A 15,735-nucleotide genomic window follows, 5' to 3' on the forward strand; every position below is an offset into this window, starting at 1 on the left:
CTTTAGCACTAGCATATAACTTATCCGCTGTTGTGGAAACCATTTAACCTTTCTGGCCCTTACGTTCCTTAGCTGTAAATGAGAACAGTAATAGCTATCCATGATCCCACTCAAGAATCGAGTGGGATGTAGGAGTGGAAAAGTCATGGCTAAGTCATCTGTAGGTGTACTTGACTTGGTGGAAAATGTGCAGTTATAACTGTAGCTCCCATTTTGAAGAAGGAGGCTATTTTCTTCCCCCCTCATGCACTACTTTTTAAAAACTCAACAAACAATTTAAAAATAACTAAAGCCATAACTTCAGGCCATCAATCAAAAATAACCTAAAACAAGCATCATAGAATGGTGGTGGAATGTTTGATATTAGTCTCTAGGGACATATTTGCAAGTCCAGTTTGTTGGAAGCTGAATGTCTTGTGTAGAGAGGTCAAATAGTAATTCTCCTGAGAGCTGATGAACTACTCTCCCATGAAACAAAACAGCTGACTAGAGCTTTCCATCTGGTTAATTTGTTCTGTGGATACTAACAAAGAAAAAAAAAGTGATGATTTTCTTGGAGATTTACAGAATCATGTAATTATAGCAGCTATTATTGAAATGGTAAAATATATCATGGTAATACACAACTATATTTTATCAAACATTATATTCTTTAAAAATAAAAGAAGTAGAACTCTTATAAAATATGTAGGTTTAATACCATCCTTGAGATTTTTCTCACTGGGAAATTTTCAAGACCAAAAGATGAAACTGTATTATCTAAATCTCTGTCTATTCGGATCCCACTTTTCTGCTTTTAAATTTGTCATTAAGTTTGCCTGTACAATTTTGATCACAAAGGAACCACAAGCATTCAAATTATGTATAAGTTGAGTTTTCTCTTCTCCTTCCTGCAAAATTGCTGCTATTTCTGTAAAAAGTCTTCTGGAAGAACAGATCTGGTTCCTGGGTTGACTTAGGGTCTCTCTTGCAAGCCTTGTTTTGAAGTGCTGATTAAGTGCAGGGTTTAATAAACGTAAATACTGAATTAAAAGAGACGATTTATCTAAAAGTATTTAGCATAGGGCCAACACGTGGTAGAGGGGCAGAGTGAGTGTTTCTTGTATATGAATTCCCCTGGATCAACCTTATTTCCTACACATGGAATCTATGAGGACACTGCAGATCTAATGTAAATATTAGAAAGTATTTTTCCTGCTTCCTCTCTATGCTTTTTGGAAAACTCAACAAATCTTCTATGGAATTCCTTAAGGGTAGTAATTGTATCAGTTTGTTTTGTTTTGTTTTGTTGGTCTTCCTTTTATTTCAAGATCGCCTTCATCACACTCATTAATTACTAACAGTATGTAAACACTAATAGCTGTTTTCTGAGCACTGAGGAGGGAGCTCCATTGATTCATCTATTTAACACTTTCTACCTGCTTCCCCTTGCATCTCATGACAAATACAAACTTACTTGGCAATAAGCATGACGTGTCGTTGTAAAAACGAAGTCTACCTAAGTCCACTGAGGAAAGACTGAATCTGTAACCATGACCATGTGTGTAACACACACTAATCAGCTCCATCACCCCCACAGGGCCAGGTATTTGCACAAGATTGCATGAAAAATTTGCTATGATCTGGGGAATATACTGAACCAGAGAGGAAATACAATATCTTTTGTACCTTTTTCATCTTTCCATTTTTGAGTTCAATATCATGTGTTATAAAGAGATTGTGAACTGATCACTGTAAAGCCAAGATGGCTATTTTATTTTCCTGAATGTTTTTAAATAAATTCTAATATCCTTCCATAACTAGTGATGAGAAAGCTCAAACCTTGCTCAATTAACTCACCTTTAAAGGGCGACAAACATATTCAATTTAAACAATGGCTTGAGAGCAGGTCAGGTTAATAATTGTGGATCCAGGCACTATGCCAAGTGGTCCAATCACAAGACAGTCGGTTCATCTGAACCCTATACAATCTTGAAAAACTAAAAGTACATGCTCCTTTATAATATAGGAGAATCAAGCAAAAAATACTTTCTATGATTTTCTTTTAAACAAATATGTTTTTAAGTATAAGAAATAAACCATTTCTATTCTGATAAAATAGTATTAGAAACTGTCCAAGAAAATGAATTGCTCTTCATTTGGAAGGTGGCCAATATAAAATGATAGATGTATTCTTTAACTAATAGATCCTACAAGGTAATTTTTTAAATCCCCGACTTACCTAAATGACAACTCCAGTCAAACAAATTAGTTAGGAAGAACTTTCAGCCATTCAACTAAGAGCAATAAATAAGATTTCACCATTGATCACATAATTCCTTCCTGAGAATATGCCAAGTCTAACCATACAATATATTGGCTTTCATATATCCTGGCATTAATGTGTATTACAGCTTCTGTTGGTTTATGATCTTCAAATTCATAAAACACAATGATGGAAGAAGAGTCCAGTTTTGGACCTTCTGAAATTAGGAGAGCCTGTCAACAAGTTCTACTTCACCTTGGACTTAAAGCTTCAGCCATTACTGAATTTTAAGGTTATGAAGGCACATTTATAAATTGTATTATGATATTATGTATTATGTATTGTGATATGTTTAATGAATGCCCTTTGTGTTTTTCTTAGATATTATTTATATTCTACCCTGTATTATAAATGATTTGGAGCTTTGTTGTATTTCTTATAACCATCATGTAGACTCACTGAGAGCAGCTACCGTGTCTTACTCATTTCTGTGCTCTACTGGAAGATGAGCAGTGCCGCATATTTTGTGGGTGATCTTCAAAAATGTCTTGGATAAAACTGTTGGTAATTAAAAATGATTTCTATTTCATTAAAAGTGATGATGGCTCAAGACCAGGAAAATAAGCTGTGGCTCCTCCAGTCTTGGAATTTTCTGCTGGGGCATCATATGATTCCCTAGTGACTAGAAGCACTCTTCAAGCAGCATTCTCTTCTTGATTTCTGGGGCGGAGGCTCCAGATACTCTTTCTCTTCCTCTGAACTAATAGGCCTAATCAGAGGATAACAAAGTGTCCTATATCTTTGCAAGTCTACCAGCAGTTTTCCAGATGATTGTATGCATCGAGCAGGTATTTGCTCTTTGGATCTTTCTATTCTGTTTTCAAAGGTGGTGGTTCCTGCAGCTTTAGGCTATTATTAAGCCTGTTGAAGGCTGGGTGGGGAGGGAAGGGCTGGACCTTTGATGGGAGGAGCTCTTCCTGGCCCTTCACAGACATGGGGAGGATGCAATGCCAGGCACTTGTTGAAGCCCAGCAGCCTGCTACTAAGGGCTGGTCATAAGGCATATGTACCCCTTGTCATATACATGACATTTACAATCTATCACCAAATTCTTAACTTTCAGTTGATTTTTTGGGACAGGTAACAGTAGTATTATTTATAAAACCACTCAGTTATCAGTATCCTATTTGGCATTTTGTCAACACCTAAATATTTATGTGGTTTAAAAAAATGGCATTTATATTCTTCCTTGCAAGGTAGAAAATTGTAAATGGTATCCGTAAGTGGTGCTTTAGAGCAAATGAGATAATATGTATCAAAATACCTTAAAAATTATGAGTTATGCAAGTATAAACATTGCTGAGAAGGAAAGTATGTAGGAATTAGAGTAATTATAGATGGAAAATGACAAAATTTTAAGAACATTTACAACTTGTTATGCTAATAGTGTTGTAATACTTGATACTGATCAAAACCAATCTTGGCATCTCATCAACTGACATTTCACTTAAAAATACTTAGAGTAACCCTTGAGGAAACCACAAGATACAATGTGATGGAATAGACAGGGAAGGTAGAGGGATTTACTTTTCACTGGGTAGCCTTTTGTACTTTTTGAATTTTGTTCCAAATGCATGCATGGACTATCTTAAATAAAATCTTAACACAAATCAAAAGATTAAGTTTATTTCACTTGACTCTCTTGTTCCTGATCATAAAATGTAAGAGCTAGACGAGATAGATCAGTTTCAACTCATTTTACAGATATGAAAACTAAATTCTGAAGATAGTATTCATAGTTACTTTCCAGAAAGATTAGGAAAAATGGAATATATCTTCCAAATAAAACTGTGTAAACACTTAATAGAAAATACCCAAATTGCTAATCAACATGAAATTTTAAAATATCACTCATTACTTTGCTTTATTACCACATCTGTCATTTGCATGAATTTTAACAAGCTTCTTTTTAGACTAGATTACTACTTTGTAATGAGTGACCAGGTTGTTAAACAAGCATGAATGATTTTCTTTAAGATTGTCCAAAACTGGATGCCAAGTTAGTGACCCACTTAAAGAATCTTACATTTACCACAATTTTGGTAATTTTTCACAATTTGTTTCTCAGCTCTGCTCTGTGTGACCTTGTTTTCTCAAAGGGAAAGAAAGAATTAACTTCCATTTTCCAACAAATTAGCTGCACAACCAGTCTTCTCTGCAATAGTTTTCTGCAATAGTTTAAAAAAAAATGTCTACCATTAGATCTAGGAGGGTGAGGAGGAAGAGAAATAAGGAGAAGGAGGAAGTAGGGAGGAGAGGAAACCCAGAAGAGAAATTTCGGAAACTCAGGAAGAGGAACCCCTCTGGGAATAGTAAGATATTTAGAGATAAAGCCTCTTAGTGCTGCAGTCATTTTGATGTTTTTCCTTCCCTATAAAAGCATGCTTCTGATCCAATTCCATTTTTACGGAACCACTAAATCTAGGAGCAGGGAGGGATTTTTGAAATTCTCTAGTTTGTGCCTCTCATCTAACAAATGAGAAAAACTGAAGGCCAGGAAGGCAAATTGTTTTTTAAAGCTGAAAAAGTGGTTAGTGCAAAGGTTTCCACCAGAGTCCAGATCTCCAACTTCTCATGGAAGCCATTTGTCATTGTTTTCATATATAGATGGGCAAAAAGCTTGTATGGAGTGACAGCTTTGGTTACTGCTGTGATTTTTTTCCAAAAGAGAAAAAAACGTATTTGTACCTGGCTCTCCAGGTTTGAATTACTGACCAGGTAACAACCTCACATGCATAGAGAGGTTCATCCTGGAGCTGAAGCCAAGCCACCACTAGCTATACAAAACAAACCAATTATCTTCAACAGCAAGTACATGTCCCCTCCAACATTCAAGGCCAATTCAATTTCTATTGGTTTTCATTTATTATAGTTGTTACTGGTTGGGAAGAAAAACCCAAACCACATTCGGTTTGATTTTCTGAATCCTCACCAAAAATATGAGGAAGTGATGTATGTGTGTATATGTGGTTTGTATGTTTGTGTGCATGTGAATATGTGTGCTGTGGTGTGTGGGGGGGGGTGGGGGTGGGGGGTGTTGGGGCTGGGGATGTGTGGTGAGTGCTGGAAGTTGATGTTAACTAGTTTTTCCAGTATTTCTGCCTGAAGCAAAATAATCTTCCTACCCGAATGTGATTTACAAAGATACCAGGCAGGACTGTATCCTGTGCTTTGGTGATAGCATTAATCAATAAATTCAATAATTCCCTTGACAGTTTAAAATTTGTTGGTGATGGAGGGGGTGACCATTTGAACGGCTGCATGGTGATATTGAAAACCAGCTTTAATTTAATTTTTATCTATTCTTGGTCTTTGAGTTGTAGACAAGGTTGGTTCTCAGCATCTGTTGAAGGAAAATGCTTGTGGTCAAAGTGCTCACAGCCTCACTCATCAGTTGTGGTTTACACCTTTGGAAACACAATGTGTTGATCTCATGTTGTTCATGCTAATTTTGAGAGTAAACGGCAAAATCTGTGTTCATTCCCTTGGAAACCAAATGTTCACAGTATTAGCTGACAAATACTGGTTACGAGCTAGTGTTGTTTTCATTTTCACCCGAAGCATCACTCAGTGTGTGAATTTTTAAGTCATGCGGATGTGTCACACACACAGGAGCAGAGATCTCTCCTTGCCTTGCTCAGGGCTGTGTCCCTGGCACCTAAAGCAGAACTTGGCACAAATATGTGTTAAATGAATGCAGGAAGAAAGAAGTCAGATGTTTGGCCACAGAATCTTAAAGGTTTAGAGCCAAACAGACACTCTTCTCCCGTTTTATAAATAGAAGCCAACCCAGAGTCTTTAGATGACTTGTGTTTGAATCACACTTTCTGCGACCTTCATAATCTAAGCTCTTTAGCATAGCATTTCAGACCTTTCATGATCTGGCTCTTTCAACCCAACATTATCCAACAGTGTACTTTTAGTTCTATGGGTTTCACAAAGAGCTCTGGAGTGCCAACTCCGGGCCATCCACAGTGCTTGGCAGTGAAGGTGAAACCAGGTTTCTCCTTTGAAAAGCTTCCATGCTGGGAGAGAGACTCACAAATAATTCTTTACTCCATGACTCTTCTACCAGATGAGGACTTTGGCTCTAAGTTCTCATGCACAGCTCTCGGTACTTCCCCACACACAGTTCATCTTGGCTCTAGTTAGTCATGTTTACTGCTCAACAGTAAGCTTGTGGTGGGACAGACGCTACATTCCCACCAGACTTCTGATGTCTAGCAGTATCACCAGCATATGTTGAGTACTCAGTAACCATTGTGGATGGAAGAAATGAGGGCAGAAAGGAGAGAGGACATGCGGAGATACTTGGGATAAATGTGTGGGGCCCTCTGGAGATTTCAGGAAGTTTCTAGAAAGCTTCAAGTGAAGCCTCTTCTAGAGCAGTGTCCTAAAGTTTGAATAAAGCTAGTCTGTAGGAAAAGCAGGGGAAAGTTCCTAAGCAGTGGGGAGTCCACATGGTTGTGGAGGTGGTGACCTAGCATGCCAAGGGATGTGGACGACAAGCCAGTGAGCACAATAAGAGCTGCTCGAAGGACCAGACCTGGAAGGCAGCATTTCATCCATAGTTGAGCAAAAGAAACGTCACTTATGAAACTAAATATTTTTACATGTCAGAGCTTTAAAAACCCAGCTATACATTGCTGCAAATATATTTAGCCTACTGTTTGCTTCTTGGTCAATGGAAGACCACACTATAAAAGCAGGTCATACGTGTGACATACGCTGACATACGCTGTTAACTAAAAATCTTAATTGACATTTCTGCAATTTACATCGATGACTTAAATTTATAAGAAACCAGGAATGGTTTCTTGAATTAAAAATCATGTAAGAGAAGCTCTCATTTCCCCAAGTTTCTATACTTGTCATTTCTCTTTTGAAATTATTGGGGATAAAACGTTCCTCCCTTGGCTCTTTGATTCTCTTATACTTGTGGGATGACTTAACCGATAAGTAACTGGGCAAAAGGGTCCTCTCTAGTGTAACCCATTCTCCCTCAACACTCAGGTGGAAATTGCGTGCTCACAGGCTGCAACTCTGCTCCTCTCCCTCGAGGGAATTCACTGCAGCCACCTAGCCTCAGGAAGGAGCACTGTCACCTGCAGGGCCCACATTCTCTCTCTTCTGGGAGTGAACTCAATTCAGGCTGGAAGGGGCAGTCTTTTGAAAAACCTTGTTTTCCAATTCCGTTTCAGTAATAATAAAATTGAAAATAAGTTGATTCACATATGACACCTGCGTCTACTTTGCAATTCTTAGAACTCTGAAAGTAGAGATACGTGATTAAGTGGAACTTTCTAATCCATACATATGTTACAATAAAGGTGGTTTATTCTTAAGTATTGTTTGTTGTATTATGTGTATGGATATGTGGGGAAAGAGGAGGTGAGTGAGTAATATACATACCAGCTTTTATTAACCAGGATGTTAAATTAGGATTCTCTGATTATGCTAGCTTTGTAGTTTAACATTAAAAACAAAATGAAGGAGTGAATAGCATTATTTGTAAGCTCTTAGAAAACAAGCAAAACAATAAATATTCTAATTATCTTGATCACAATAGCTGTTAATTCTTATTTTAAAGAATTTTGGAATTTGACTTAACTGTTTTCTCTTTAGGTTATAGCGTGTAAGGTTTTTGGATTTCAAATATTAGTTTCCCAGGTGCAATTTTCATAATGGCATACGTTCATTTCTATTAATTTGTTTCAGATCATTTGGGGTTTAACTAACATCAAAAGTAAAGTACCAATATGTGTTTTAATAATGATTTATGGTTTACAAAGTACTTTCATGTATATTATCTGAAACAGTGATTTTTAAACATTTTAGTTTAAGAATTTATTTAGCATCTAATGAAAACTATCACTTAAGAATATATACATATGCATGTGTTCACAGATACTTCTCAAAACTAAGGAAACCAGGATTCTTGGAACCAGGCTTTAGATTAGAGGTTGCCAACTCTAGCCCAAGGGCCAAAACCTAGCCACAGCCTGTTTGAATGGCCTGAGACCTAAACATAGGTTTTACATTTTTAAATGATCAACACACACACACACACACACACACACAAATGAAGAATACAATATTTCAACATGTGAAATGATATAAAATTTAAATTTCAGTGTCCTTAAATAAAGTTTCATTGGAACATGGCCATACTCTTTAATTTACATATGGTCTGTGGCTGCTTTTTTTTTTTTTAAACAATTTATTTTTAAGTTGGATCGCTACATCCAACATGGGACTCAAACTCACAACCCTGAGATCAAGAATCACATGCTCCACTGCCTGAGCCAGCTAGGTGCCCTTGTGGCTGCCTTTGAACTATCATGGCAGAGTTGAGTAGTTTCCAGGCCTAAAATATTTACTATCTGACCCTTTACAAAAAATGTTTACTGATCCCTGATCTAAAGTTTCAGAGTATATTTTGTGGTTTTTAGTTATATTATGTTGAGTGTTTGTTTAATTATGCTTATGTTTAGGACTTGAAAGGGACCTCTACACACTGCTTAAAAGAATATAAAATTATTGACTAAATGACTTGTAAAATAATGCTAGAAATCATTAATGTGGTATTTGGAATGTAAGGGCATGGCAAAATGGTTCTGATATTGCTTTAAGGGAAAAAAGGAGTCTGAAGTGAACAATCAGTGTGATGTCAACTACATAAATACTATTAAAGAGTAGAAATCAAGTTTAGAAGAAAATATGCTCAAATGATAGACCTCTTGATTGAAGTTATGGATTTTTAAAATCATGTTTACTATTCAGGACTTTATATATTATACAATGTATCTCTTTGACAATAAGGAAAAACAAAATATTGAACTAAATTAGAGTACAGTTGTTCAGTTAAAGATTAGAATCTTCTGTGGTAGTATAACTATAAATATGTTCAAGAGAATGAGTTGATAGACTGAATGTAATTATAGGACCAGAAATCATTTTGAAAAATTAAATTTTACTTCATTTAGGTAGCATGACAGCTTGGTATCAGATGCTTTTTCTTTTCTTTCCTGCATGCAAATTTATACCCATGAATCTGCTAAAGAAATGTTGATCTTTGTGTTAAGAAACAATTTTCCACAAAACTGAAGCATTGTTAGTTCTATACTGAGAGGCATTTGGTCAAAATTTATGATAGATTATTCCTTGTTCATAGGAGACTCATGAAATGGTCATCAACATAATGCATAGATTCATGATGTAAAGAAAATTAAACAATTTGACCATTTTTTTTCTGTAGCTACTATACTGGCTTTATCTACTTGGTGAACATTTGAATGAATATATAAATGAATAAATTACCTTGTATGACTTTCTGGCTCTGGAAAAAATACATAGTTTGATATCTTGATCAGGACAACTCTTAATACTCTTAAAACATATTAGGGATAACATGACCACATTAATTAAATTGTCTTATGAAGAGTTGTGAGAAATCATTGAAGAGAATAAAATCAAGCTGGGATACAAGGAGCCCAGAAGCCCATTCCCCACTGTCTTCAGTGCTGTAATTGTGATTAAATTGTGAATAAAACAAAAAGGTGTATTCTTAAATAATGTGAGGGGAGAATATGATGTATCAAAATGATCTACTGAAAAGTAAAACTCAGAATCCATTTGGTGGTTACTGCTCTGGCAAAATGAACAAACAAAAGAATATCTCAAATCTATGTTAGCAGCAACAGTATTATAACAGAAGAATTTGAGAAGAAATAAAAATAACCATAAGAGACTCAGCAATAGAGAACAAACTAAGGGCTGATGGAGGGAGGTGGGTGGGTGATAGGCTAGATGAGTGATGGGTATCAAGGACGGCACTTGCTATGATGAGCACTGCGTGTTATAGGTAAGTGATGAATCACTAAATTCTACTCCTGAAACCAATAGTGTAGTGTATGTTAACCAACTAGAATTTAAATAAAAATTTGAAACAAAAGAAATAAAAATAAAAATAGAAATGTCACTATTACGCTAATACAAAATTCTACAAAATGGGTATTTTTATTCCATCTTTAAGACAGGGAGGCAAACTAATTTGCCTGAGGTTGCAGAAGACTCAACATGGACCAGACTTCAAAGCCTTGATTCTCTTCTCTGTGTCACACTATCACCATTGCATTGACTTTTTAGCCTTGTTTATTTATTTAATGAATTTGAAGATCTTTGTCCCTTTCTAGTGTGTTAACAGTCCAACTCAGAAGCAGCATTTGGAGGACTACATCTAATATTTCCTTTTACTCAAACCAGATCTTAAAGCTTTCTGTTCCCTGTCTCCATTTCTCATTTTACAGGTCTTTGGAAATGTGTCTATAAAATGCATTCACTCTTTACTGATCACCTGCAATCTGCAAAAGAGTGTTTGAGGTATTAGAAATTTAGTATTGCCACAGTCCTTCACTCTAAAGGGGCAGATAGTCTTATAGGCGAGACAGATAAATAAATGAGATTATTATGTGAGACCAGAAGGCACATTGGTAATATGAGAATACTCAAAGTGGTATGAAATGTGGACTTGGGTGGAGGGTATTCTGTAAATACTTCCCAGAGGATGCAAACCTGAGCTGAGATCCAAAATATGAGGGTGACTGAGTTAACTTTGTAGGCAGAGGCTCTGCCAAGAAGTGCCTTTGGAAGTTTGGCAGAAAGCAGGCATTTGCTCTGTTCTTAATGTGCTGAAGGTCATTCGGCATGTCTGAGCAGTAGTGTGTGTGCGTGTGTGTGCATGTGTGCCCACCAGTGCCACAGTAGAAGAATGTAGAGGCTAAGTTATTCAAACTATTGACTGGTGATAATAATAAGGCCATTTAACACTTACTCTGGGCCAGGCACTCTTGCAAGTAATTTTAATATCACATGTTTATTTGTCATAAAAAACCCAAGAAAAAGGTACACCATCATGATCTCCATTTTATATACAAGGAAAAGGAGACACACAGAAGTTGAGTGACAACTTCAGGTTTCCAGACCTAGGGAGCAACACAACTGGAACTTGAGTTCCAGCCAATCTAGCATGAGAAGCATGGTCCTTGGACTAGTATTATCAGCTTCACCTGGAAGCTTGTTAGAAATGTAAAATCAACCCAGACCTACAGAACCAGAATCTGCATTTTAACAAAGACCAGGTCCTACCTGAGCACTTCAAAGTTTGAAGAGATCTGTTGTAATCCCTTATAATCTATTATTGTTTCTCTTTAACTTTGAGAAGGAATCTGGACATTACCTTAAGGCCAGTGGAAAAGGAAAAGTTTGAAGTAAGAGGTTGGCAAAGTCAAATGTGTTTTTACACCAATTGTTTTAGGTCAATCGCTCTGGCTTCAGTATGGAGCCTGCAGTAGCAGAGGGCAATCCTGTAGGCAGAGAGACCAGTGAAAGGCCTACTGTTCGCCAAGTACAAGAAGATGGCAGCCTGAAATTGGGTGGTGGCAGTAACAAAGGAGAGGTGTAGGCGAATGCACAGGACAACCTTGCCAGAACTTAGAGATTCTTTGGGTATTTGAATTGAGGGAGGGGAGGAGTTAGTTCCCCCAAGTTTATGGCTTGAGCAACTGCTTTCACCATGGTGTCATTTACTATGTAAGAGTATACCTGAGAGAAATTGGGTGGGGAGTCGGAAACGATAATTTGCTTTTAGATTAAATGATGAGATTTGGGAAGACTTTGGGGCAGCCAAGTATAGCTGTTTAGCCAGGGCCAAAGAAAGCCCCGGAAACCACGTATAAATGGCAGGGAAACCATATAAATTACTTGGGTATGTTGGAAGGGGTCTTTGTGCAAGTCCTGGTTTGTCCCTGATATCCCTTCCTCCTCTACCATTTAATTCATTGGGGTCCAAGCCTACTCCGAGCAGTTTTGTATTCAGCAGACAATTAAACATACAGGTCTATGGCTCAGAAAAGATACTTAAGCTAGAGATACAGATTTTGGATTCATAAGCCTATAGAACAGATGATAACTGAGGCAGTGAGATTTCCCAGAAAGAGAAAAGGAGTCCAGGATACAGGGGAGAAGAAGAGAAATCTGCAAAGCAGACCAAAAAGAGTGGTCTTTGTGGGAGAGAAGTAAGAGTTTGATATCATGGAAGCCCTGGGTAAAGCGTGTCTCAAAGTGGGGGAAATGGAGAATAGGGTAAAATTGATTCTAGACACTGAATAGATAACGAGAAATGTCTGCTGGATTTAGCAATACACTAGTGATTGACAACCTCCATGAGAGCTGGGAAAACCTGATGAGGACTAAAGCCAGATTACAATAGACTGAGAAGTGGGGCTCGGGAAGCGGAGATTAATAGAGTGTAGACAACTTTTCAAGAGATTGATCTATGAAGCTGAGGAAGAGGGGAACTGGAGGAGCTCAGTAATGAAGGAGAAACGTTTTAAGATGGGAAATTTGAGCATGTTTGAGTGCTGATAAAAGGAGCCCATAAAGAAGGGAAGATTAAAGACTGTGATGCTTGAAAGGGTAATGGACACTTGTATAGCTCTTCCTTTTATGTTCCAGTGTACCAGTAGGTAGGTATGGAGATATGGGAGGATGGTCAGAGAAATGGGAAGACTCCTCTGCTGGAGTGGAAGAGTCATCTGTTCCACATTCTGGGGTCTTTAGTGAGTTAATCCTACCAGCATTCCATCCTAAGCCTTGCTCTCCACAAAAGGAACTGTTCTGCTCCTTGAAAACTCCACTTTTATTTCCATTACACACTGCTCAGGACAAGTATGGCCATGAATTAACTAAGCACCTGCTTTAAAATTTAAACTTTAAACTTGGGGCCCCTGGGTGGCTCAGTCAAGTTGAACATCTGATTCTTGATTTCTGCTCAGGTTATGATCCCAGAGTTGTGCAATCAAGACCTGTATTGGGCTCTGTGCTGAGTGTGGAGCCTGCTTGGGATTCTCCCTCCCTCTCTCTTTCACTCTTTCCCCCTCTGTTCCTCCCCAACCTGTGTGTGCTCTTGCTCTCTCTCTAAAAAAAAAAAAATTAACCCTTAAACTAAAATCCTTGCCTTAGCCTTACCTGTCTTCAGGTGAGGACAGTTTAGAGAGACAGTTTAGGCATACTTCTGTCCAAAACCCTTTAAAGATTTGGTGAACCCACTGGTACCAAAATATGTCTGAAGCTGAGGTCTCTGGTTTCACAGAAACCAGTGGCTCGTAATCAGGACCCCAGAGAATACTCAAGGGCAGATTTCAGGTATCTATCAACCCCAGATATGTAATTGAAAAATCTATTTGCAATGGGCTTTTTTTTTTTTTTTTTTTGAGAAGAGGATCCATTGATTCTATCAGAGTCTTAAGGGCATCTGTAGTCTGTGGAGATAGATAAATGCTCAAGCTGATAATTTCCAGGGTACCAAAAAGTAACCAATACTAATGATGACAATCAGAGAGGAAAAAAGACAATTATAAGAACATGGAAATACAAGTTTGTTTAACTGTCATCTGACTCAGAATTTCCCATGTGAACCCAAGTATTTGGTTTTCAATTCTAAAGAAATCATGTTTCCTAGATTGAAAACATTAAAAACAAATCAAAGCTTTTCCAACATGTTCTAGATGAACATTTATTTTCAATATTATAGTTGAAAGTTACTAGGCTTGCCTAAGGAACCCAAATGAATCTACCTTTATTCAAAATGTTGTTGGCAAGTATAATAAAAATCAGAGGTAAACTTGTCAGTGAGGTGATATGACATTAAAACACAAATCTGCTGCTCTTGCTTAGAATTGGCAACTAATGGTAACATGTGGAAATCAAGGAAGTGTAGAAAACAGACATCAGAGTTTACCTTCCCCATCAAACAATTTGGATTATGGCTTCAGGCATGTATCATAACAAATATGTTAAGAAATATCTTGTATGATACATGCTTGCAATATTTGCATTAAATATTAATCTATAGGCTTTGCTGATGAAAATGCTAGAATTTATACATGATGATATTGTGAATGTGAAATGACAGTTAAAATGATGTGAGGACTTTCTTACATTTTATTTATAAGGATTACACGTTTTATTCATGATTCTTTTCAGTTTCCACATGTTTGAAACCCAAACTAACAGCTTAGTTTTCAAATGGCTGACAGATACCACAGAGGGTCTGACTAAACTAGTGAGGGAGAAAGTGTAAACACATATGGAATGTATGCTTTTGCTTAAGAAACGCTGTTTCAAGAAGCAATGCTTAAGATTCCTGTAATAGATTATATATTTGTGTGGGCCAGACATACAGACATTTCAATTCAATCTCAGAAAACCTAACACTAGGAATGATCTTGGGGCGACTGGGTGGCTCAGTCAGTTAAGCATCCGACTTTGGCTCAGGTCATGATCTTGTGGTTCATGGGTTCGAGCCCCATCGGGCCCTGTGCTGGCAGCTCAGAGCCTGGAACCTGGTTCAGATTCTCTGACTCCCTCTCTCTCTGCCCCTCTCCCACTTGCACTCTGTCTCTCAAAAATGAATAAACGTTAAAAAATTTTTAAAAAATTAAAGGAATGGTCTCTAAGCCTGCTTCTGGAACAAGCAGGCAGATTTTTCTTGAAAATAGCAGGAATCTCACTAACTCACTTCAAATCTGTAAATGACTTCAAATTGTGCTCCGGATACATAAACCCAGCCATAAAATAACCGCAGTGATAAAGTTAGTCATTCAAATAAACGAAGCCAAATAAATCCCCAGAATCCTGCCACCTTTTTTTTGTTGTTGTTGATGTTGTTTTATGGCAATGAAGCTATAACGTGTATAAAAGCCATTTTCACAACTCAGGAGGCAACTCTGAAGAGTTATCTGTCCACTATGTGGCCCCCGCACACATATTATTGAAGTGAGAAATCTGAAAATCTCAGCTTATAACATTTGATAACTTTTGGCTCAAATAGCTTTTTAAAGTTTCTAAGAAACTTCAAGATATACACTTACTTGCCAAGTAAAAGTGTTCTCATAAGAGGTTACTAGAAATTTTATAAGAATCGCTTATACTTAAAAAGAAATGAACGCCGAAATACCACATAAAAACCACAAAGGAAACATGGAAAAGAAAACAGAACTTACTTTTTCTTAAGTTGCTTCTTCCTGTGATTTAAAGAGTAGGAAAGAAGAATATATGATGATTTTTTTTCCTCCAACACATCCAAATGTCAACTCCAAGAGGAATAGAATGAACCACCAGAGCTATCTGAGGGTCCCCCCAATTGCAGCTTTTTCAACTTTGTAGAAGAAAATAGGAGGGTGAGTGGGTTTCCTCCAAGTCTTGTGATGTGTACGCAGCTGACTCCTACTGGGCTGAAAAAGCACTCCTTGTCAATTTTTACTTAAAATTGGGAGTAACAAATTGTCTGCAGGATATCCTTAAAGGGAAATTCTGCCAAAATTAGTATTTGAAATATCTGGATAAGCTCCAGAATTTTAAAGTACAAT

The 15,735-nt window shown here is 37.2% G+C and overlaps 1 protein-coding gene across 4 annotated transcripts in view; it reads right to left on the reverse strand.

The window, feature by feature from the left end:
• FHL5 (four and a half LIM domains 5) overlaps window positions 1–15,735 on the reverse strand; it is a 41,180-nt gene that overhangs the window by 25,009 nt on the left and 436 nt on the right. Inside the window, exon 2 of one of the 4 annotated variants that reach the window (XM_019442891.2) lies at window positions 15,370–15,390. The exons of 1 other annotated variant lie outside the window; for it this stretch is intronic. The gene's annotated coding sequence lies outside the window, so the exon portion shown is untranslated. Of the gene's footprint in view, window positions 1–15,369; window positions 15,601–15,735 lie in introns of all 4 variants that reach the window. 2 more of the 4 variants (XM_019442890.2, XM_019442889.2) reach the window with 2 other exon arrangements.

The sequence above is a fragment of the Panthera pardus genome, unplaced genomic scaffold (assembly GCF_024362965.1).
Source record: "Panthera pardus isolate Hobbes unplaced genomic scaffold, ASM2436296v1 HiC_scaffold_17, whole genome shotgun sequence".
Taxonomy (NCBI): Eukaryota; Metazoa; Chordata; class Mammalia; order Carnivora; family Felidae; genus Panthera; species Panthera pardus.